We start from the raw sequence: 25,117 nt of genomic DNA on the forward strand, positions 1-25,117 counted from the left end.
CTAAATGTACATATGGTAGCCAATTGAAGTACATTATTGAAATTCTTATATCGTAGACATTTTCATTCGTTCTGAAGCAAGCATTTTTTTTAGCTAGTTTTAAGCATTGCAGGAAAAAAAATGAAATGTATGCTAATTTAAATGAAACCTTACCTTGTTTGGAATCCTTTTTTCTCAATGTATATATAACCTTTAAAATAAAGTGTGACATGTTTTAATTTTAATTCCAATATTAAGAAACGGTTTTAAAATCATTATTTCCTACGATTTTGTGACACTGAATGACATCTACACCCTGGCACCACAAGCTACTGACTCAACACTTGTATTTGGTTCATAGTGAATATTTCGACAGTCAAAGTTTCAACTGACAAAAGTTCCGACACAAAAGTGTCGAAAAAAAAAGTTTCACATTTTTTTTCTTTTAATGGGAGGGTCCCCCCAACCCTGTTTTTTTTAAACACGTTTTTAACTATACTAAATTAAAATAAACCCTTTAATATAAAAAAAAATGTAATAGAATTAATGTGTGGTGGATGGGATGGGGATTGGCTGCCAAGCTGTGGCTCTTCGAATGTCTTACAGCCCTAGTGTATGATTTGGGATTGCCTGGTGACTCCACTTGAGTGGTGCTGCTTGCGTATACAAAATGAACACGGCCGCCTCTTCTCTCCGTGTGTTAAGAGAAGCAACGTCTGCTGGTTTGCTATATGGAACGTGTGAGTCAGATTCCTGATTGCGGGTGGGTAGCTGGACTGCAGCTTCAGGAAATACACCTGACTTTTTTCCATGTTGCTGGGATTGGGACTGCTCGACTAGCTCAGACATGCCCTAGCATACTTCAGATCTCAAACTTTCTTGGTGTGGATTCTGTAGGTATTTCAGCACCCACGCGGCGGCACCTGCTTATACTGGAGATGCTAGCTATGAATTGACACCCCTCATGCTTTGTCTTAAAGGGACGAGAATAGCTATGGTCCCACGGTGACAAAGGCCTGGCCTTTGCATGTGGCATTGTTGTGGGAGCCCTGGGTTACACACAATCCTGGCTTTGGTACCAACATAAACATTTTCAGGCCGATTCATGGAATAATTAGCGCGGCGCAAGTGGCCAAAAACGTGCGATTCGCAGTGGAATAGCGAAAATCGCAGTGCAAGTGCGAAAATCGCACGAAAAGCAGCGCACATCGATTCATGGAAGGCCGTGCGTGAGAAAACCATCGGATGTGCGCTAAAAAAGTGCGCGGCGCACGTTGGCGCACAGGCCATCTAACGGCATGCGCCAGGTCACAGCGAAAATCGCACAGGCCACAGCGAAAATCGCACATAGCGCGGCGCACAGAACAAAAGTAGGCGGAACACGGGGCGTAACACTCGGAATGGGGAACAACTTGCCAAAATGTGGGCGTCACGGGGGAAGTACAGGGTGCAAGTGCGCGGAACGCCCACACGCTCGCCTAGAACAGGTATTCATGGAATCGGATAGGGCAAAAAAGCACACGGTCAAACCAGCGCACAGGCACAAACACGACCGCCACAAGAAAGCAGGCGGTAGCGTCTCTGCGCCTGTAATAAATGTGTGCCAAAAGGTGCGCCAACAAATAGCACCTATATACAGCTATGATGAATGTCCTATACTGTGGCCCTCCAGGACAAATGACGTGCAAAGGGGAACCCACAAACACGGACACCCGCTGACTGAAAAATAACATGTGCGTTTATTGCGGGGTGCGCAGGAACTTTCACACGCGATTTGGCAGGGTATATGGATTTCAGGGGTGCGCGGGAAGTTCCACACGCGATTTGGCCGGGTACGTGCGCGGGAATTTCCACACGCGATTTGGCTGGGTACGTGGATCTCAGGGGTGCGCGGGAAGTCTCACACGCGATTTGGAAGGGTACGTGGATTTCAGGGGTGCGCGGTAAGTTCCACACGCGATTTGGCCGGCTACGTGCGCGGGAATTTCCACATGCGACTTGGCTGGGTACGTGGATCTCAGGGGTGCGCGGGAAGTCCCACACGCGATTTGGCTGGGTACGTGCGCGGGAATTTCCACACGCGATATGGCTGGGTACATGTATTTCAGGGGTACGCGGGAAATTCTACACGCGATTTGGCTGTGTGCTCCCAGGTATTCTCTGTACACCCTCCACGGCCCCTGCAGGCAGCCGACACCACATGGGACTACCCTGCACACCTGCTCATGTCACCCAGCACCCCCACCCCCCAGCAGTGTGGGGCACCCTCCACCAGGCCCCCACTCATGTCCCCTATCACCCCCAGCATCCAGGGGCACCCTCCACCAGGCCCCCACTCATGGCCCCCTGCACCCCCACGCCCCAGCAGTGCAGGGCACCCTCCACCAGGCCCCCACTCATGTCCAACTCATGTCCCCCTGCACCCCCACCACCCAGCATCCAGGGGCACCCTCCACCAGGCCCCCACTCATGTCTCCCACCACACCCACCCCCCAGCAGTGCAGGGGCACCCTCCACCAGGCCCCCACTCATGTCCAACTCATGTCTCCCACCACCCCCACCCCCCAGCAGTGCAGGGGCATCCTCCACCAGGCCCCCACTCATGTCCCCCTGCACCCCCACCCCCCACCATCCAGGGGCACCCTCCACCAGGCCCCCACTCATGTCTCCCCCTGCACCCCCACCCCCCAGCCACCATGGGCATCCCCCACCAGGCCCCCACTCATGTCCCCTATCACCCCCACCCCCCAGCAGTGCAGGGGCAGCCTCCACCAGGCTCCCACTCATGTCTCCCACCACCCCCACCCCCCAGCCAGCATGGGCAGCCATCACCAGGCCCCCACTCATGTTCCCCTGCACCCCCACCCCCCAGCAGTGCAGGGCACCCTCCACCAGGCCCCCACTCATGTCCAACTCATGTCCCCCTGCACCCCCACCACCCAGCATCCAGGGGCACCCTCCACCAGGCCCCCACTCATGTCTCCCACCACCCCCACCCCCCAGCAGTGCAGGGGCACCCTCCACCAGGCCCCCACTCATGTCCAACACATGTCTCCCACCACCCCCATCCCCCAGCAGTGCAGGGGCACCCTCCACCAGGCCCCCACTCATGTCACCCTGCACCCCCACCCCCCAGCATCCAGGGGCACCCTCCACCAGGCCCCCACTCATGTCTCCCACCACCCCCACCCCCCAGCAGTGCAGGGCACCCTCCACCAGGCCCCCACTCATGTCCAACTCATGTCTGCCACCACCCCCACCCCTCAGCAGTGCAGGGGCACCCTCCACCAGGCCCCGACTTATGTCCAACTCATGTCCCCCTGCACCCCCACCCCCCAGCATCCAGGGCGCCCTCCACCAGGCCCCCACTCATGTCCCATATCACCCCCACCCCGAGCATCCAGGGGCACCCTCCACCAGGCCCCCACTCATGTCCCCCTGCACCCCCACCCCCCAGCCACCATGGGCATCCCCCACCAGGCCCCCACTCATGTCCCCTATCACCCCCACCCCCCAGCAGTGCAGGGGCAGCCTCCACCAGGCCCCCACTCATGGCTCCCACCACCCCCACCCCCCAGCCACCATGGGCAGCCCCCACCAGGCCCCCACACATGTCCCCCTGCACCCCCACCCCCCAGCAGTGCAGGGCACCCTCCACCAGGCCCCCACTCATGTCCAACTCATGTCCCCCTGCACCCCCACCACCCAGCATCCAGGGGCACCCTCCACCAGGCCCCCACTCATGTCTCCCACCACCCCCACCCCCCAGCAGTACAGGGGCACCCTCCACCAGGCCCCCACTCATGTCCCCCTGCACCACCACCCCCCAGCATCCAGGGGCACCCTCCACCAGGCCCCCACTCATGTCTCCCACCACCCCCACCCCCCAGCAGTGCAGGGCAACCTCCACCAGGCCCCCACTCATGTCCAACTCATGTCTCCCACCACCCCACCCCTCAGCAGTGCAGAGGCACCCTCCACCAGGCCCCCACTCATGTCCAACTCATGTCTCCCACCACCCCCACCCCCCAGCAGTGCAGGGGCACCCTCCACCAGGCCCCCACTCATGTCTCCCACCACCCCCACCCCCCAGCAGTGCAGGGCAACCTCCACCAGGCCCCCACCCATGTCCAACTCATGTCTCCCACCACCCCCACCCCTCAGCAGTGCAGGGGCACCCTCCACCAGGCCCCCACTCATGTCCAACTCATGTCTCCCACCACCCCCAGCATCCAGGGGCACCCTCCACCAGGCCCCCACTCATGTCTCCCACCACCCCCACCCCCCAGCAGTGCAGGGCACCCTCCACCAGGCCCCCACTCATGTCCAACTCATGTCCCCCTGCACCCCCACCCCACAGCAGTGCAGGGCACCCTCCACCAGGCCCCCACTCATGTCCCCTATCACCCCCACACCCCAGCATCCAGGGGCACCCTCCACCAGGCCCCCACTCATGTCTCCCACCACCCCCCAGCAGTGCAGAGCACCCTCCACCAGGCCCCCACTCATGTCCCCCTGCACCCAGGCCCTCACAATCCCCAATCATGTGCGTTATGGTCAGCCTCCACAGCCAAAAGGCCCTACCAAGTAACCCATTCACCCACATGGAAATGGAAATTACATGTTACACCCCCAATGTTCATAAAGCAAATGAACCCATGTCCGTCACACACAATGGTTGCAATTGAATGGGAAAACACCCAACATGACATGCATGAAACCAATGAGATGATACCACACAGTGAAGTATGAAAACAAAATTGTATTAAAAAAAATTGAATGCAAATGAAATGAAACAAACTACAATGGCAATGAAAAAAAGATAAGCTGCATGTCCGTCCAAAAAAATCAAAACTACAAATCCAAATCCAAAAAAATGTTGTCCAAAGTCACATTAAAAATAAAATCAATCCGAGAGAGAAAAATAAATGCAAAGACCATTGCTCCATGGTGAATAAATAAAAAAAAAAGAAAAATAAAACAATCCAATGAAGAACTATGTACAAAACATCCAAGGGTCCATGAGCCCAACTGAACAAAGGAAACCTACAAAAAGCCCTAACTAAAATGCAACTATATACAAAAAGTGGAGCAGTGTCCGTCGACTCCAAATCATAAGAAGAAACAAAGGAAACCTAAAACTAAAGAACTATATACAAAGGCGGCGGGCAAGTCCAGCGGCTCACTCCGTGGTGTTCCGGGCCATGGCATCATCAAACTCCTTGTCTATGTCCCAGAGGCGGTCCTGATCCATGGCCCCGAGGGTCCGCAGGGACGACGCCATCTGCTCCTCCAACCCCCTGCGGATTGCCTCGAGGCACTCGGCCCGCCTCAGGGCCCTCCGCATGGAGTTCTCCGCCCTGACCATCGTGAGCCGCGCCTCTTCCGCCCGCCGCCGCTCCGCACCTATCTGCTGGCCCAACCGCAGCCACACAGAAGACACTTCCTGTCCTGGGTCCTCCTGCCCTCCGGCCGATGCCTGCCCCTCTGATATTGATGGCCCCGAGCCATGATGCCTCCCACGTTGACTCTGCTGCTGCCTCCGACGCAACTGCCTCTGCCAGCACGACGGCATCCAGGCTGATGGAATCCACCGACGCCGTCGTGCACGTGCCCTGCCTGATGATGCCGGCACATCCTCCATCTGCTGGGGTACAGTTGCTGTGGTGTCCACCCCTGCTGGACCTCCGACTCCCGACTGTGGCAGGGATGGGATCCCCACCGAGCTGGCTGCATTGGTCAGGGCAGGTCCACAGGGGGCCCTGGTGGCATCTGGGCTGGAAGACGGCAAGGAGAACGACCGGCGTATAGCCTCCACAGAGGAGGAGAGGGCCGCCAGATTGGCCGACACATGCAGGAAACCCCCGAACATGGAAGATCCCAATTGGGCCACGTCGGCATGGTGCTCTTCGTGATGACGTGCGTGCTCCTCCCGGGAAGCACGCACGTCATCACGAATTGCACCCGCGCGCATCACGACCCCAATCAGGACCTTTTCCATACGGCCACGGGTCCCCTCGTCCACAGGTGGAGGGGAGTCAGGTGACATGGACATCCCCTCTACCTGCGGACGGGCCTGGGACGGGGCATCCCTGCTGGTGCATGGTGGTGCACTCACAGGGTCAGGGACAGCGACATGCACAGGCCCCTCCACGGTGACCTGTGCTGCCTCCTGCCCCTGCCCCTGGACTGCACCACTTGCACCAGCAGGGATGCCCCCACTAGGCCCCATGTGTGCCTCAGTGGCAGCCTCCTCCTCCTCTGTGGAAACCACCAACATAGATGGCTCCTCACCGTCTTTTGCCTTAGCAGGCCCCTGTGGGGGCTCACCTACCCCTTCCGCTGCAGCCGTGGGGGCATCCCCGCCGCCTTGCTCCACAGCGCCGTCTCCGCCCTCTTCTTCACTAGCCGCTGCGTAGAGGGAGACATAGAACACAAGCATCAGGGTACTGTACAATGGTCCCCTAGACAGGAAGCAATAGCAGATGAGTACCACTGTCAAAGTACACTTCCATCATGTCCCTCCACAACACATGGGTCAGTCCAGGCAAAACACACACAGTAACAGGCATGGTGCATGCCATGGACATTTCCATACATGTTCAATGGACTCTTGAAACATACAATGATATGGAACTCACATGCATCATGGGTCATGCCTATCACATGCACACACTTCACCTCAGTCACATCCATCTGGCCTCATACACCCCAAATACAGCGGATACAAGGATAACTAGGCTGCATCAGTGAATCTGTGCATTGTCACACACATGTGTCATGCATCCATGGCATTCACAAGTCACAGACACGCAGGTCAGGCACACAGACATGGCTACCATATATGTACCTGGCATCAGCACCCATCCCTCACCCCCCCCATGTCCAGGAACAGAGACTGGAATGCTCTCATGTGTAAAATCTGCATAGGGCTCCCCATGTCGCATTTAAACACATGCAACAACCATGTGGTTCACACATCACTGGTCGCACATGCATTACCATGATGTCCCTGCACACCTACATGCATACTTGGCCTATGTCACACATACAGGCAAGTATCAGACAACCAGCACACCGCAACATGCCCTGTCTCACACAGCAATGCTTGGCCACTTACCGCTCAACTCCAGACGGGTCTCCCTCTCAAGGATCTGGGCGTGGAGCGTTGGGCATACGCGTTCCAGGACCCTCATCTGGATGGAACTCCTGGACCTCAAGTCCTCCCAGCGCTTCTTGATCTTCTGGACGTCGCGGGTTGCCACCCCCTCCGCGTTGATGGCAACCACACAGTCGGCCCAGATCCTCTCCCGTCCTTCCTTGCTGGCGCGGGACGATCCAAAGAGGGCATCATACTGCCCCAGGACATGCTCCACCAGGACACCAACTTTGGTGGCAGTGAAGCTGGTGCTTCTCTGCCCCTCTGGCCTGGGGTTGCCACTGGTGCCAGATGTTGAAGTGCCCGACATGGCAACCCCAGAGGCAGGAGTGGGTGGGCAACTGGGTCCTGGGGCTGGGCAGTGGAGCGATGCTATCCCAGTCGGGAGTCTTCTGTTCCAGCAGGGGTGGACACAGCAACTGGACCCCTGCAGATGGCTGATGTGCAGGCACCAAATGGCAGGGCACGGTGGCAGCAGGCAGGCAGGCAGGCAGGCAGCAGCAGATGGCACGTGGGAGGCTTCTCGGGGCACTGGGGGGCAGTAATTCGGCCTTCTGGGCAGGAGTGTGGTCTTCCGTGTGTTTTCGCGTGGCCAGCTTGATACGGAGTGATTTGGCATGTGAAAATCCTGCACGTCAGCGTGAAATTCGAGGAAAGGCCCTTAGCGCGTAAGCGCGTCAGCACGCATACGCGATTCTATTGGACCAAAGGCCCTCTTAGTGCGTAAGCGCGTCTGTGACGTGACCCGCACGGGTGTTTCCCTCATAGCACGTGATGCTGGAGCACACATGGAAAGACTGCACATCAGAGTGTCATCGCGTGTAATTGGACAAAAGTGCGCGTACACGCGATTGGCCTATGTACGTGTATTTCAGGGGTGCGCGGGCACTTACACACGCGAGTACATCAGCGCACGTGTATTCCGGGGTGCGCAGAAATTTCCACACGCTATTGGCCTGGGTACTGGATTTCAGGGGTGCGCGGGAAGTTTCACACGCTCCCCTACAACACGCGCGAAGAAACACGTACGCCAGTAGGAAGCAGGCATACGTCGACCCGCGACGCATACATTTGTGCGCAAAAAGCTAACAAGCTCAGACGCCAGGATGAATATACCGTTCCTAGCAGCAGTGGCCGTGGGCTACCAAAGGAGGAGGAGGAGGATAGTCAGGGCCAGAATTTTCACACCCAGAACCAGCCTTTTCGCGATGCCTGATGACCAGGTGTATGGGAGGTACAGGTTTCCACCACACATAATACTGGACCTGGTGAGTGAGTGGGAGGATGACCTCACATCACCCACCCTGTGCTCCCAAGCACTCAGCCCCCTGGAGAAGGTCCTCAATGTACTGCACTTCTTAGCCACTGGATCATTTCAGCGGACAAGTGCCATAGTGGGTGGGGTGTCACAGGCCACGCAGTCACGCTGCCTACACCAGGTCTTGAACATCATCACTGCACGCCCATCAGTCCGCAGGCACATATACCTGCCCAGAACACCTGCAGAAAGGCATGCTGCCGCCCTGGATTTTTACGGTGTGGCACGATTCCCCAAAGTGCTAGGTGCCATCGACTGCACCCATGTGGGTCTACGTCCCCCCAGGGCATCTGAGCACATCTATAGGAACCGCAAACACTGGCATTCCATCAACGTGCAGGTAGTATGTAATGCCAAGGGAATCATCACCTCAATATATGCCAACTATCCCGGGTCCACCCACGACAGCTTCATTTACCGAATGTCCACCCTAAGCCGGGACCTAGAAGCTGGGCGGCATGGCGATACATGGCTGCTTGGTGAGTATGAATGCCACTGCACATGCATGCATGTCAGATACTGAGCAAGGTCACAACCCCACCAATTATACCCATCACCACCTCCACAGGGGACAGTGCCTACCCTCTCAGGCCCCAAATGATGACGCCAATTCGGAACCCCACCACGCCACCCGAGGTAAGATATAACACAGCCCACATTGCAACCCGGGGCATAGTGGAGCGCACATTCGGAGTGCTTAAGTCACGCTTTCGCTCCCTTGACCGTTCTGGCGGGCAGCTGTTATACGCTCCCCCAGTAGTGTGCAGGATCATAGTGGCAGCATGTGTCCTGCACACCGTTGCAACACGCCGGGACCTGGCCGTGGACATGGTGGTGTCCCCACATCCCCAACCACATGCACACCCGCTGCGCATGGGAGGGGAAAGGGCACGGGGGAGGCAGCCCGTACACAGCTAGTGGCTAATTACTTCACATAGAAATCACACCCCTGTGGAGTGCACACTGCCCTGGCACATACCATCTGACAATTAATGATGACTCAACCTGACACTGATCCTGAATGTCTGGAGAATCAACCGTCAAAACCATATCAGCCTGAGATTGTTCATCTGGAAGTGTTACAATGTGTGCATCCCTACCTACACAGACACCACCAAATTCGTGAAAAAACACATTCATGCAGCTAAAATGAATACCCACTTGCAAAATGCAACATGAGGACAGTGCCATGTCACCCAACCCATCCCCAGCACCGCCACACGACACACCGTGCCATGTCATGCTATGTGGAGGTAAACAAAGTAATCCCCACAACATGACACAAGTGTCACAAAGTACAGTGTCCCTAATTGAAACTCGCTACACCTGAAATGCTCACAGTAATGCAGGACCAACAACACACTTGAGCAGGTATTTAGCAATAACACTTATCAGCTACTGACCCTCAAAACTACCATTAACATGACATTACGAATGTAAGGAATCAGTAGTCTCACCACCTGGAAATGCCGGCACTCCCACCACTTCCAACTGTACAGTGTCGCCGCCATGTAGAGTTGTTGGTGCACTGCTGCCAACATGGACCCCATCTCCAAAGTAGAGGGCCTTGTGTAGACATGAGGAAAGGACCTGCAAATTAGGAGGTAGACATGGATGATGAGTTACACATCAATGCAACATGCAGTGTACAACAAAACAGCAATATGCACTAGGAATGTATACACAGTATTGACTAGACTACCCACACATGTAGTGGGAGTCCAATGTCACCATGTACGTCAATGTCACTTGGGCACACCCTTTGCAAGCCCATGGAAACGGGAAGCAGGAGGGGTGTGTGTGACAAAAACCCAAGCATCTGAACCAAATACATGACAAGCCTGCATGTGCCCAGCCACAATGCAGCGTATGCCCACGGGAGCCACACAAGGCAACACACTGTCCCAAAAAAAAAAAAAAAATTTAGAAAAATAAAAAAATGTAAAAAAATAAAAAATGGCCATTAATGGGCCCGGGGGGGTTGGGGAGGCCACCCAGGAGGTCCGAGGACAGGGTGCACACCAAAACCCACCTGTGTGGATCTTGCGGAAAAAAAACACCTCCATGGGCTCATGGCCCACACGGCTACCCTATTGTGGGAGTATCACTGCTGTCGCTATTATCACCCTGTGCAGCTGCATCCGGAGGTGGTGGCACTATGGGAGGCAGCCCACGCAAGGCCCTAGTCTGTTCCTCCATGGCTGCAAGCATGCGGGTGTGGTAGGTCTCGTTCTGGAGGATGAGTGTGCGGAGGTCCAAATGCAACAACTCACGGGATGCCCGGACCTCTGCCCTAGTTGCCTGCATCTCAGCTGAGAGCGTACGGGTGAGACGCTCCAGCTGCTGTTCTGTCCTTCGGTTTGTTGAAGCCTCAAGCTCAACAAGAGTCGTCCTGAGGTGAAGGAGTTCCAGCCTCAGGGCTTCCCTGTGGCCCTGGGACTCTATGGAGATGGCTTCCTGCAGAGTCGCCAGTGCCGCCTGCCTGTCCCTGTTGGACGCCAACATGTCCTCTCTGTGTGACTGGCAGATGGAGTCGGTTGCCTGCTGTAGTCGCTCCATCAGCCTTTTGGGGGGGACAATGGAAGTGGCCACCCTATCCATGGCCTGAGCCATCATCTCTGATGATGCTGCCTGTTGGGTTGCCATACCGTAAATGGATTGCTCCCATGCGGTATTGCCAGGTGGCTTACGGCCACCACGTCGGCGGGCACCACACCTGTCTGGGGCAAGGCGAACTGCGCCTTGCTGTGCCGGCACTGCCTGAGGCTGCAGGACTGCATTCCCCCTCTGATCTGCTGGCCCAGGTACAGGATCAGATGTCGCGGAGTGTGACCCTGCATCCGTAACCACCAAAGGCGTAGCTGCCAACACTGACATCCCTATTGAGGGTTCTGACCCTGGTGCAGGTGGGTGGGACAGAACAGAATCCCTCCCAGGAACACTCACCTGCGACGGCACGTAGGTCTCATCATCCGAATCAACACCTGAGTACAGCTCGGGGGAGGTGCAGCCAGAGACACCCCTTGAGAGCACGACCTGCAGCAGTTGTGGGTTCTCACCCACCACCACACCACGTCCCTCACTGGTGGTCGGTCGGCCCTCAGACCCCTCCCACGTCTGCGCCATCTCCACAACCCCAGCAGTATCAGGTGCGTCTTCCCCTGCAAAGACATAAAAGCAAACAAATGGAAACAGGCATTAGCACCATGGCACACAATGAGGGCTGAGAAGCAACAGAACCAGTACTTGATTGACACATGTCCCACATGACTAAAACCCTCCCATGCATGCACCCTCACTGCGTATGAAGGGTAGGCAAATGGCACACACTGATGACACCAAGATGGAAGATGAACACATTTTCTGCATGCTGCCTGGCAGTGGCATCACACATTGGCCTGTGATTGCCAGGTGAAATACACATGCCATCACACAGATGGCATGTACCATTGCTATTGAGTGAAGATGGAGAGGAGGGCAGCACTTATTCATTCAGTCCAGTTCCCTCATGTAATAGCTTTTCTAATTCAAACAGGTCTGATTTTTCACCTGGAGCTGCCAGTCCAAAATGGTCCGATTGCACAGGGACATGTCTAAACAAATGATATCCAGGTAACAAAGTCACTCCACTTTACCATAGCCATGTCAGACATGTGACTAGAGGACTGAGAAATGCCTAGTAAAAGTGGTGGAATGCAAACAATCTGCCTGAATGAACAGAGAAAAATAAGCAACAATGTTGTGGCAAGGTGACACTTCAAGGGCAACTGGCGTGCTGTTGGGCTAGATGTCTACTGTTGGCAGAAGGGATACTGCTATGGCCAAATGCTGCTGCGCAGAATGTATTGCATGAAGCACATGGGTGACCCAAACGACTCAGGTGCACACACCCTCACCTGGCACACACACAGAAGCCCTCACACACACACCATGCACATGGATGACACACACATGCATGTGCACTCACCGGACAATGCCTCATAATCAGGCAGATCTCCCACGCCTTGGATCTGTTCCTCCGTGACGTAGGTCCCAGTGACTGACTCATGTGGAGTGAGTTCCATGTCTTCTACTGGAGACCCACCTCCAGTCACTAGAGTTGCGGCATGACTTGAGGCCAGCTTATTCTTTGCCCTGCGCTTTAGGTCATTCCAGCGCTTATAGCAATCATTGGCTGTGCACCTCACGATTCCAAAGGCACTTACGATGTCCGCAACGGTCTGCCAGTGTGCCTGGCGTTGTGCAGGTGTGGTCTTGGATCCTGCAACAATGACCATTTCGTTATCATGTGCGGACACATACTCGACAAGTGCATTCAGTTCGGCATCCGTGAAGCTGAGCTTCCTGGACGGGCCGGACTGTGTAGCCGTGTCTGGGGCATCAGCCTGTGCCGGACGAGCACTCTTCCTCTTCCGCTTGGAAGGTGGTGGTGATCCTGAGTGTCCTGCGCCGCTCTGGACACTAGGGGCAGGAGCCCTGGTGGACTCTGTATCAGGAGTGTGGGATTGCACACTCAGCATGGGAGTTGGTGCAGGCATTGGCTCAAGTGTAATGGTGTCAGGGGGAATGTCAGCAGGATGGACTAGGACCGACACTGTCCTGGCTGGGTGTGTGAGAGCTGGGGTGGATGGAGCCGCAGCTGCCCCTGCAGCCTCTCCACCCTGCCTACTTGGGGCAGCAGATGACCTTGTTGCCCCTGATCCACGTGGCCTGATGACATCAACGTGCACCAGCGCATGTGTCATAGGCCTGCTGACCTGGAAGTCAGCCATGGAGTCAGCCAGGTCTGGTGCCACAATGGGCTGGTCCAACAAGGGCTGAGCATGGATGGTGTCAGCCACATCAGCCTCAACCAGGGGGGGTGGGGAGGGATTATGGGTGCCCTTGACTGGTCCTCCACACATGGGGGGACAGGGTCACCCTGCAAGTAACGACCACGTCCCCTACCGGATCCACCACGGCCACCACTTGTGGCTCGTCCACCTTTGCCACCCTTATGGATTCCTCGCCTCCCAACCATGGCACTGATGTTAATGTGCGTATGGGAGTGGCTGTAAACTATTGTCCTGGGCAATTGGGGGTCAAAGGGGTTGGGTACCATATGGTAATTGTACCCTAGTGCTCTAGCAAGGCTGAATGTGACCCCTGGGGAAAGATGACGGGTCACGCAACGCTTAGGAAGCCCAAAAAAGGGAGATGACGTGCACGCAACCCCTCCTAGACCACGTGTGCGGAAAAAAAAACCCTGCACTACGCTGTGGCACCCAGTAACACAAGAATGAACGTATGCGTGTCACACGCAGCCTAGATTGACCTCTGAAGGGGTAGGCTACACACGGGGCAAGCACAGATGTTAGATACGTGCGTGACTCACCGTCTGCCAGGAAAAAGAGCGTGAAAAAGAAGCGCGTGTGCGCGTTGGCAACACCCCCGCCAAAAGAAGAATTGTACTCTGTCTGAGGAGACAGGACAACAGTAGAAGGGAACGCTGTTTGAGGGAACAGGCCCAGGAAAACCAGAAAAAGAGAAAAAAGAGAAAAAGCTGTCAGAGTTAACAGGGAGTACGAACTTGAAACGCCGTGAAGTAAATTGCGTGTGAAATGACAAGAAGTACGGATTTCACCCACTCGCTCTCCACGAAAAGGACATACAAGGAAATGGTGTTCTACACGTACCTTTTATGCAGGCCCACACGTCCAGCGTCACTTCTGCGTGTACGCGCTAGGGCCATTTTCACAAATTACACGCTTTGTCACTTCCGCGTGTACGCGCTAGGGCCATTTCCACCAATTACACGCTTTGTCACTTCCGCGTGTACGCGCTAGGGCCATTTCCACCAATTACACGCTTTGTCACTTCCGCGTGTATGCGCTAAGGCCATTTCCACCAATTACACGCTTTGTCACGTCCGTGTGTACGCGCTAAGGCCATTTCCACCAATTACACGCTTTGTCACTTCCGCGTGTACGCGCTAAGGCCATTTCCACCAATTACACGCTTTGACAGTCGGACGTGTCTTTCATTTTTTTAACACGCAACATTTCAAACGTGTGCCATATTCAACGTGCACGTGACTTCATAGACGCGCATACGCTGGTGGCCTTTGGGCCAATGAATGTACAGACGTGTGCTGACGCGCTTACGCGCTAAGGGCCTTTCCTCGAATTACACGCAGACGTGCTGGATTTTCACGTGCAAAATCACTCCGTATCAAGCTGGCCACGCGTTCACACACGGAAGACCACGCTCCTGCCCAGAAGGCCGAATTACTGCCCCCCAGAGCCCTGAGCACACTCCCACCTGCCATCTGCTGCTGCCTGACTGCCTGCTGCCCACGTGCCCTGCCATTTGCTGCCTGCACATCAGCCAGGGGTGCTGTTGCTGTGACCACCCCTGCTGGAACCGAAGACTCCCGACTGCTTTTCCATTGCCCCACAGCCCAGCCCGAGGACCCAGTTGCCCACCCACTCCTGCCTCTGGGGTTGCCATGTCAGGCACTGCAACATCTGGCACCAGTGGCAACCCCCGGCCAAGGAGGCAGAGAGGCACCAGCTTCACTGCCACCGAAGTTGGTGTCCTGGTGGAGCATGTCCTGGGGCAGTATGATGCCCTCTTCGGAAGGATGCGCGCCGACAAGGAAGGACGGACTCGGATCTGGATGGACATCGTGACTGCCATCAACGCGGAGGAGGTGGCAGTCCACGACTACGAACGTGTCAGGAAGCGCTGGGAGGACTTCAGGTCCAGGACCCTCAACAAGGCCTGGCGCCTCCTGAAGGCAGCGGATGCTAAGGGGCGCCGGGGCCACTTGTCGGAAGATCAGATGAGGGTCCTGGAACGCATATCCCCAGCGCTCCACGTCCAGGTCCTTGAGAGGCAGACCCGTCTGGAGTCGAGCGGTAAGTGTACATGCATACTGATTGTAAGCTGTGCGTGTGGTGTGCCAGGAGTGTGCAGGTTGAACATGTATTTTTATGTGGGCAAGTAGGGGGGGGTGTACAGGGCCGTGAGGGTGACACATGGGAGGGGTCTCATGTGTGACACATGGATGGTGCTTGTGTGTGTGGGCTTGCATGGCACAGGATGTGGAGGAATGATTGTCAGGTGTGACATGGATGTCGATCGGAACACTGCGACAGTTGGCGGAGGTGTACACATGCATGCAAGGGTTTGGTGGTGTGTGTGCATGTGTAGTGTACTCCCTATGTTGCATGTGATGTGTGGATGACCTTTGGCTGCTCATGCTGTTGTATGTGAATGGATGGTGCTGGCTGTTGCAATATGGCTGTGGTATGGCTCATGTGTGCAAGTTGAAATGACATGTGTGTTGGGGATTGTGATGCCATGTCTGAGGTTTACCAATGCCACTCATGTATGACTGTCATGTGTGTATCAGTCCATTGGACAGTGCCCTGATGCCTGTGTTTTCTTTCTCCCTGTCTGCAGCGTCAACTGATGAAGAGGGCGGAGAAGGTGCTGTGGAGCACAGCGGCAGGGGACGCACCACCAGCCGGAGACGCAAGGCCCGGATCCCCTCCCAGGTTCTGATCTCGCCGGGGAGTGAGGAGTCCGGTGCCGTGTCCCAGGCCGCAGCTGCCGAGGGGAGGTCCAAGAGGCGGAGGTTGGAGTTGGACTCCTCGGCAGCAGAAGGGGCAGCTGGGACCCCACAGGGCCCAACGGAGGAAGATGGCACGGAGTCATCCAGGTTGGTGGGGGGTTTGGAGGAGGAGGAGGCCGTGCAAGCGACAGAGGCGGGGTCTGGAGGTGGGGATTCCACTTGTGCTAGTGGTGCAGTGCAGGATCTGGGACAGGAGGCAGCACAGGCCGCCGCGGAGGTGCCTGTGTGCAATCCTGTCCCTGCTTGGTTGTGTCTTTGGGCTGTGGTGGCTGGCCATGAGGCCCATGCTTGTGGATTGTCAGGGTCTGTGGGCAGGGGGACATGAGTGGGGGCCTGGTGGAGGCTGCCCATGGTGGCTGGGGGGTGGGGGTGGTGGGAGACATGAGTGGGGGCCTGGTGGAGGCTACCCCACACTGCTGGGGGGTGGGGGTGGTGGGAGACATGAGTGGGGGCCTGGTGGGGGCTGCCCCTGGATGCTGGGGGGTGGGGGTGATAGGGGACATGAGCGGGGGCCTGGTGGGGGCTGCCCATGGTGGCTAGGGGGTGGGGGTGGGTGGGAGACATGAGTGGGGGCCTGGTGGGGGCTGCCCATGGTGGCTGGGGGTGGGGGTGGGTGGGAGACATGAGTGGGGGCCTGGTGGAAGCTGCCCATGGTGGCTGGGGGGTGGGGGTGGGTGGGAGACATGACGTATTCCATATTTATGACAGTAATCACCACAGCTGTGCTGCTTCGGAAAATCTTTTGGCGTCTGCGTCCTGCGTCGATGACGTCAATACGCCGCCCTCGAGGACCTCCTCCGACGGCCGACGTCACTGGATGTTATAAGGACGACGCACGGCGCCCGTAGCCTCAGTTGTAGTTTTTTCCCAGAACATGTGGCACCAGTCTTCTGCCAGTCTGACCACACAAAGCCTTGCGGAAACGTAAGCTGCAATCGCATAAGAAATTCTGTAGCGGGGAAGGCAGGGAGGGAGCGATATGTAATACGTCGTCGGACCATCCCATCGAAAGAACGTTACCAGGTAAGAGAGTAACTTGTTCTTCGAGGGGATTGGGTCCGCCGACGTATTCCATATCTATGACAGACTCCCAAAGCAGTACCAATGCAAGGAGGTGGGAAAAGAATTTAGCAAAAGAAATTTAGAATGCCCAATCAAATTGCGGAGCAAAGGACCGCCTTGCCAAAGGCCAGATCCTGCCCACGGATGGAATCGAGGGAGTAGTGACGTACAAAAGTATGGACCGAAGCCCAGGTGGCTGCGTCACAGATGTTACGAATAGGAACACCCCTCTGTAGGGCAGTAGAGGCAGCCATACCCCTGGTAGAATGGGCCCGTAAGCCGACCGGTGGGGCCTTACCCGCCAAGCGGTAACACTCAGAAATAGCCTGAATAATCAGGCGAGACAAAGTCTGCTTAGTCACAGCTTGTCCCAAACGCTTTCCAGCGTAACCAATGAAGAGTTGATCATCCACTCTGACCCGGGACATGCGTGAAATATAAAAGCTTAAAGCTCTCCTAGGATTGAGCCTATGGAGCCTCTCCTCGTCCTTACCAGGATGTGGAGGAGGATGAAATGCCGGAAGAACAACCTTCTGGCCTAAATGAAATTCCGACACCACCTTCGGAAGAAAGAAAGGGCAAGAATGCAAAGGCTCAAACAGAGCACCCATCAAAAACTTGAGGACAAGGTTCAAATCCCAACCGGGCACCTGGAAAGGTGACGGAGGGAACACATTAGTGAGCCCTTTTAGAAACTGAGAAATTAAAAGGAATTTCAAAATAAGAACACTCTTCAGACGAGCGCTTAAATATGGACAGCGCCACCAGGTAACCTTTAACCGTACCCACTATCAAGCCCCTGTGGGCTAAAGAAAGCAAAAAAAGACAGAACTACAGGAATGTCACTTGCAAAATGATCCACATTCTTAACCCTGCACCAGTCGCAGAACTTTCGCCAACGACAACGGTAAAGGGACTTAGTTGCGGGTCTTCTGGCCGAAAGCAACACCTCCATCACGTCTTCAGGGAGGTCCCAATCCTTATATCTCAACCTTTCAGAAACCACGTGTGAAGGTTGAGGGATCTGACCTCTGGATGGAGAACCCGACCCCCCTCCCGTGAGAGCAGCTCGTCTCGGTAGGGAAGACGACGTGGAGGGCAGATGGACAAGTCGAGAAGGTCTGGGTACCACGTCCTCCGGCCTCACGCCGGAGCAATGAGGATCATCTGGGAACCGAACATTTGTAACCTTTGCAGCACTTGCGGGATGACGGGGACTGGAGGAAACGCGTACAGCAGTGGGTAAGACCACTCCACCATGAACGCGACTCCTAAGGCTCCATTTTGAGGAAATTCCCGTGAGCAGAACCTTTCGCACTTCCGGTTGACACTGGAGGTGAAGAGATCCACTTGAGGGGTCCCCCAAAGGCCGAAGATCTCCAAGAGAATCTCCTGAGCCAACTCCCACTCGTGAGAGATCGCGCTCTGCCTGCTCAGAGCGTCCGCCGTCTCGTTTTCGTCTCCGGCGAGATGAACTGCCGAGATCGAAACTTCCTGCTGGATTGCCCAGAACCAGAACTGCATCGCCTCCCTGCACAGAGGAAGTGACCCTGCCCCCCCACGTTTTGTTGAGGTAGTGCATGGCCACTGTGTTGTCCGTCAGGATCAGGACATTCTTTCCTCGCACAGTCGGCAGAAAAGCCTTCAGGGCAAGCCTGATGGACCTCAGCTCCAACAGATTGATATGGAGTCTGGACTCCGACGGAGACCAACAACCGATGACTGTCAACTCGTTGGCATGAGCTCCCCATCCCGTGAGGGATGCGATGGTCCCGATCGTCACCTCCGGCCAGGGTAGCCAAAAAGGAGCCCCCTTCATCAGATTGCCTTCAATGACCCACCACAGAAGGTCCTGGGCGACCGAGGACGGCACCTGAACAGGGTCTGGCATCCTGCCGGAGGACTAAGACCACTGGAGCTTGAGTGCCCATTGCAAAGATCTCATCTGCAACCTGGCCTCTGGCACCAGAAGAATGCAGGATGCCATGAGGTCGAGCAATCTCAAGAACTCGAACGCTGGGAGACTCTGGGCAAGCTGAAACTTGTGCACCACCTACTGAATGTGATGAGCTCTCACCTGGGGAGGAAAACACTGCCCCAGGGACGTGTCGAGCACTGCTCCGATGTACTGGAGCCTCTGAGTTAGTATCAAATGAGACTTCTTTAAATTGAGGGAGAAGCCCAGCTTGTGGAGGGAGTGGTAGGTGACTGACAGATGATCCAGGACTTGCTCGGGAGAGCGCGCCCTGATCAATCAATCGTCCAGGTAGGGGTAGACGTGAATCCCCCCCTTTCCTGAGATACGCTGCCTCCACTACCATGAGCTTCGTGAAGACCCTCGGGACGGAGGTCAATCTGAACGACAGGACCCGAAACTGAAAGTGCGAGTCGCCAACCGCGAACCTCAGGTACTTCTTGTGCTTTGGATGGATCGGCACATGAAAATAAGCGTCCTTGAGGTCGAGAGACACCAACCAGTCCTGAAGTTGACGGGCCTGGAGGACTTGAGAGAGAGTAACCATCTTGAACTTGTCCTTCCTGAGGTGTTTGTTCAAACCGCTCAAGTCCATGATGGGTCTCAATCCCCCGTCTTTCTTGGAAATCAAAAAATAAGGGGAATACCAAACCTTCTTCCTCTCCGCTACAGGCACCAGTTCTATGGCGCCTTTCTCCAGCAGGGATTGAATTTCCTGCGCAAGGAGTGGATCCGGACTCTTCAAAGAGAGATTCCCCGGTGGATTGCCGTTAGGCCTCTGCTGGAAAGGAAGACAGTAGCCGTGGGCTATGATCTCCAGAACCCACACATCTGAAGTAATGGCATGCCACTCTACAAGATGCTGCGCCAGCCTTCCCCCAACCAGCGAACCATGGGACATGGCCTCATGACTGAGCTGAAGCGGCTGTGGTGTTGCCTGAGGGCAAAGAGGCAACTGCCCGAGCGGCTTTGGTACCTTGAGTACCTTGTTTTCCACCTCTGGTACTCCTACGGTGGCCCCTTTGACTGGCAGCTCCTCTCGCTTTACCAAAGGATGAGTAATAACGAAAGGAACCTCCCCTCCATTGCTGTCCCCTAGGACAAAAAGGCAGAGGTTGTCAAACTGCAGCGCCCAACGACTTCGCTGCAGCTTTGGAGGTCTGCAACCTCTCCTGCCAAAAAGATGTTCCCCGTCAAAGGGCATGTTGAGGAGCCGGGCCTGCACATCAGGAGCAAACCCCGACCTCCGCAACCACGCAAACCTGCGTATTACGGTGCTCGCCATCATGGACCGGCTGACGCAATCTGCCATGTCCAAACCGGACTGAACGGCCTCACACATGGCATCCTTGCCATCCTGGACCATAGCAAGGAAACCGTCCCGTTTGTCCCCTTCGGGAATATGTTCAGCCGCTAAGGAAACACAGTTTCACAGAGTGTGTGTGAAATGAGACAAGGCACACACGGAGTTGGCCGCCTGAAGCGCCATACCCCCTGAAGAAAACACTTTCTTCGTCCAATCATCAAAACGCTTGTCGTCCCTATCAGGAGGGATGGTAGGATACGACGCCTGCTTTGCTGGGGCCGTAGCCGCCTGCACCACCAAACTCTGCGGAGTGGGGTGCTTGGTCAAGTAGCAGGGATTGCTACTGGCTGGGCGGTATTTTCGCAGCAAAGACTTGCCCACTGCCGGGAGACTCTCCGGAGCAGTCCAAGCTGCCACCATCCTCCTCTGTAGAGCCATATGGAACGGCAGTACCGGGTCAGTTGGTGGACCTAGGTCGAGGATATCCATAAGGTCATCCTGAAGAAAATCCCCTGGGGGAGCAGACCACCCCAAGTACTCGGTGACCCTAGCCATAAGGCGCCGGTACGAGGAGTCGGCATGAGTGCCAGGCTCAGGCCTACAAAACTCCATCTCCGGAGAGGTGTCCAGACCACTGGCATCGTGCGGGGACTCACGCAGGTCCTCAATTTGGCTATGCCCCAAGAGAAACTCATCTGGCACCGTATCAGGAACCATGCCATCGTCAGAGCCCTCATCCACCTCTGAAATGTACTCAAGATGGCGGAAAGAGGGGGGAACAAAGCCATGCTTGACCTTGGCCAGAGCCTTTCTAGGGGGTTCCCCCGTGCCACGGGGTACCTCCGACACCACAGCCTCGAAAGGCGTCGAGGGCGACGAGTGAAACAGCGTCGACGTCGAGCGTGGCGCTGACAGCATCGACGGCTTCGACACAGGCCTCGAGGGCGGAGCCCCGAGCGTGTCCTTCATCAGCCTGGGCGCCGATGGCATCGACAACTTCCTCGGAGGCGGAGCCTCGAGAGAGTCCGTCGACGACCTCTGCGCCACCGGTGTCGACGTCTTCCTCAAAGACATCACAGGTGAACACGGTCTCGAGCGCGTCAAGGACCGGGACTTGGAACGGGCATGACGAGAAAGATTACCCTTGTCCGAGCGGGACCTTTCCCGTGAATCGTGCCGACCACCCGAGCTCGAAGGCGTACGAGCGGTGTCTCTTGACGGATCACGACCGACCCCACTCGGAGGCGCGGACGGACCAGTGCCCTGTGATTCGAGAATCGCTAGCATTTTCTTACCGAAGGGAGCCCATTCCTCCGGCGTCGCATGCTTGGTGGGATAAGCGACCCATCGACGGGCAGAGTCCTTGGATGAGGACGGGGAAGGCGACCGATGACGGCGCTTCCGGGAGTGCCTCGAAGAGGCAGAGGAGTGGCGGGACCTACTCCGGGACCGAGACCCACTGGACTTCCGACGACGATGCGGAGAGTCACCCCTCGAATCGTCCGTCGAAAGCCCCGCAGACCTCGACTTCTGTGGCTTGGACACCTTACCTACTGACAGTTTTTTCTTGCGCTCCCGCAAGGCTTTGGACATAAGCGACTGGCAGACGACACAATCATCTGTGTCATGGGCCTCCCCAAGGCACCAGAGGCAGGCGTTGTGCGAGTCCGTCACCGAAATCTTGGACCCACAGCCCCTGCACTTCTTAAAGCCTGGACGCGGGGTGGAAGATGAGGTAAACATCACGAAAGGATAACTTCACATACGAACAGGTTCGAAGAACCGATAAAGAACAGAAACTCCAAAGAGTCGAGGCGCGCCGAGATCTCCGAAGCGAACACGTTCACAGAAAAAACGGAACTGAGGCTACGGGCGTCATGGATCCTACTTATCCATTGACATCGGCCGTCGGAGGAGGTCCGAGGGCGGTGTATCGACATCTTCGACGCAGGACGCAGACGCCAAAAGATTTTCTGAAGCAGCACAACTGTGGTGATTACTGTCAGAGATATGGAATATTCGGAGGACCCAATCCCCTCGAAACAAAGTGTAATAAAGAGGGGGTTACACTTGAACAAGAACAGAGGATTACACTTGTACATTTGCAGAATCCGTTTGATAGAATGTAATATAATAAATTAAACAGTACTTTTTATTTATTCCAATCTTATAGTATATATTAAAAAAAGCACCATGTTTTGTTCGCAAATGGTTTCTAAAGTTGAATGAATGGGTTATTAGGATAAAGCAAATCGGACAGTGCCAATGGTTTCAATTTTTTGTCTGTAGTTGTAATTTTGGGCAATTGTAAGGCATAATGTATCTATCTGTAGAATTTAAAAGAATACATGTTGCATTACGAAAACAACAGAAAACCAGCACGACAGTTGAATTAAGTTGATGGAAATTAAAAATAGCTTTTTAATGATGTGAAATGGAAAAAAAGATGAATAGGTATTATGGTTTCAGAACTTTTTGATACTCATTTGTGTCACAGTCCTTCTGTAACTCTCCAACAAATGAATGGGATTTAGTCTGTTAATACACAATACTGGATGTGCTTGTGTATAGTAAATATAGTGCAACTGTTCATGCAGTGGCACCATGCTTGGCAGGCTCGCATAAAACAGATTTGTACCACTGTGACTGTACACAGCATGTAAAACATGTAAAACACACACACACGCACACGCACACGACAAAAGCAAAGAAAGCATGTGCTGTGACGAATGTGGACTATTCGTCCATTCTCTCCAGAGGGGAGCAACTACCTTTGAGGCTAGGGATGCAAGCCCACCAGGCAAGACACACCCTAGGGATCAGGGAATGTGGAACCACACAGAGTGACTCCCCTTTTGGGGACAAGGACGTTCACTCCTATAAGTAATTTCCTGTACAGAGTAGAATGTCTGCCTACATGTGAATCGTCAAGAATGCTGTTATTACGGTTTTTGACTCTACAAATAGTTATATCTGTTCAATCTCTTTGGCTTCAGTTAATGCCGTACAAAACTAAAGTCAAAAAGGAGCAACAATCCCCTTTTCTTTGTGATGACGTGCATAACACTAAGAGGAACTTGGAACGAGAGCGAGAGAATCCTCTGCCTCCGATGAGAAGATGTCAGAGGGGCCGATCCAGACTTGGCGGGTAGCCCGCATTAGCGTGGGAAGTGAAATGATCACTAGCAAGACACCAGAAGGCTGGCGTCCTAAATGGAAATTAAGGCAAAGTAGAGAGAGAGAGACAGAGACGGTAAAGCGGCCGTCTCGCCTGGTGGGGCCTGTTACAGAAATGGAGACCAGACCGCAGCAGAGATATGTTCCCTGATCTGTGCATGAGAGGTGCAGCAGCTGCCGAGCGGGGTCAAAAATGGAAGAAGATTCTCCCGAAGAGGTAACGCTGCTGAGAGGGCCGAACAGCTGCATTCAAGACTGCGAAAGCCTGAAATGTTATGGGAGCCATGAAAAATGGAAAGGACAGACGTCCAGCAGAGACCACGATAAAGCAGGTCTATTGGAGGGAAAAAGGACTTTGGGGAGCCCTGGAAAGAGACATTGTTTAGTGCTATCTTGCATAGCGCATTGAGGCTACACAAGTGGGGAAAGAGCGCTATATAAATAACAATTTACAATACAACAGGTTACGACTCTCCGAAAAAACACTCTGTGGGCGATGGGTGGCCCATTCTGCATGTATGGGACGCCTATTATGGAAAATTGTATGACAAGGGTGCTGCGATAGTTGCTGTCATACCAATAATGGGAGAATCTATTAAGGCCACAGGGGAGTGGTGGGTTAGGGCATTAGATACACCACAGACCTCTTTCATGCTAAGCCTCCATAGTGAGAATGGTCAATCGGCACCTGTGACAACTTCACAATCCCCCCTTAGACTTAGCAGTGGACCACATGAGATAGCAAAGAGCATATTGTGATATAAAAATACACAAACAGCAATAATAAAGAAAATGTCTTGTTCCTGTGCTCAATGTGTTACGATCTTTATAGAGTTTTCATACTAGAACTATCACTGGAGTACTGTGTTAACCATGCTAAGGGTTGCCTCAGGAATGGCGTACTGTGACCAAGTGGGATCTACAGACTCTAGGGGGTGGAAAAGTGGAAGGAGCAAAGGAGGGTTCAAGATGAACCAGTTTCAAAAAGAAATTACAGAGCGAGCAAATAAAGTGGGATGTCGTAACAGACCCACAATAGGTGTTATGAAAATGCAATGTGTTGAAACACTATACCTGCTGAACCATTACTAAAGAGGACTGCTAATTCCCAATGTTGAGTACTACAATGTTGCTCAGTACATTGTACTTTCTTCTTGCAAAACGTGCAGACGTCGCTTTTGCTGCAAAAAATCCAAACTTCATGTTTCTATTTTTTTATCTGCTGCTCTGCGAATGACATGCAATATTTATTAGATTAATTCATGGTTATCTGTAAATTCAGTCACTCCTGTGGGAACACGGGACGCCCTGCACCCACGTCCCGATGTGGCGCATGCCCATCTATGCCTTAACAGACCTCGCCTTTAGAGAACAACTTTGTGTTATGCTGAACTCCTTTCTGAAGGATAATATCGGTAGTTTAGACAGCTGGGAAAAAATCTGGAAAACCCTGAAGGTCGTGACCTGGGGCAAGATCATTCATGGTGCCGGAGACAACCGAAAGCAGTTGACAGGGGAACTTA

This window comes from Ambystoma mexicanum, chromosome 6p (assembly GCF_040938575.1).
Source record: "Ambystoma mexicanum isolate Mex_15411 chromosome 6p, UKY_AmexF1_1, whole genome shotgun sequence".
Classification (NCBI taxonomy): domain Eukaryota; kingdom Metazoa; phylum Chordata; class Amphibia; order Caudata; family Ambystomatidae; genus Ambystoma; species Ambystoma mexicanum.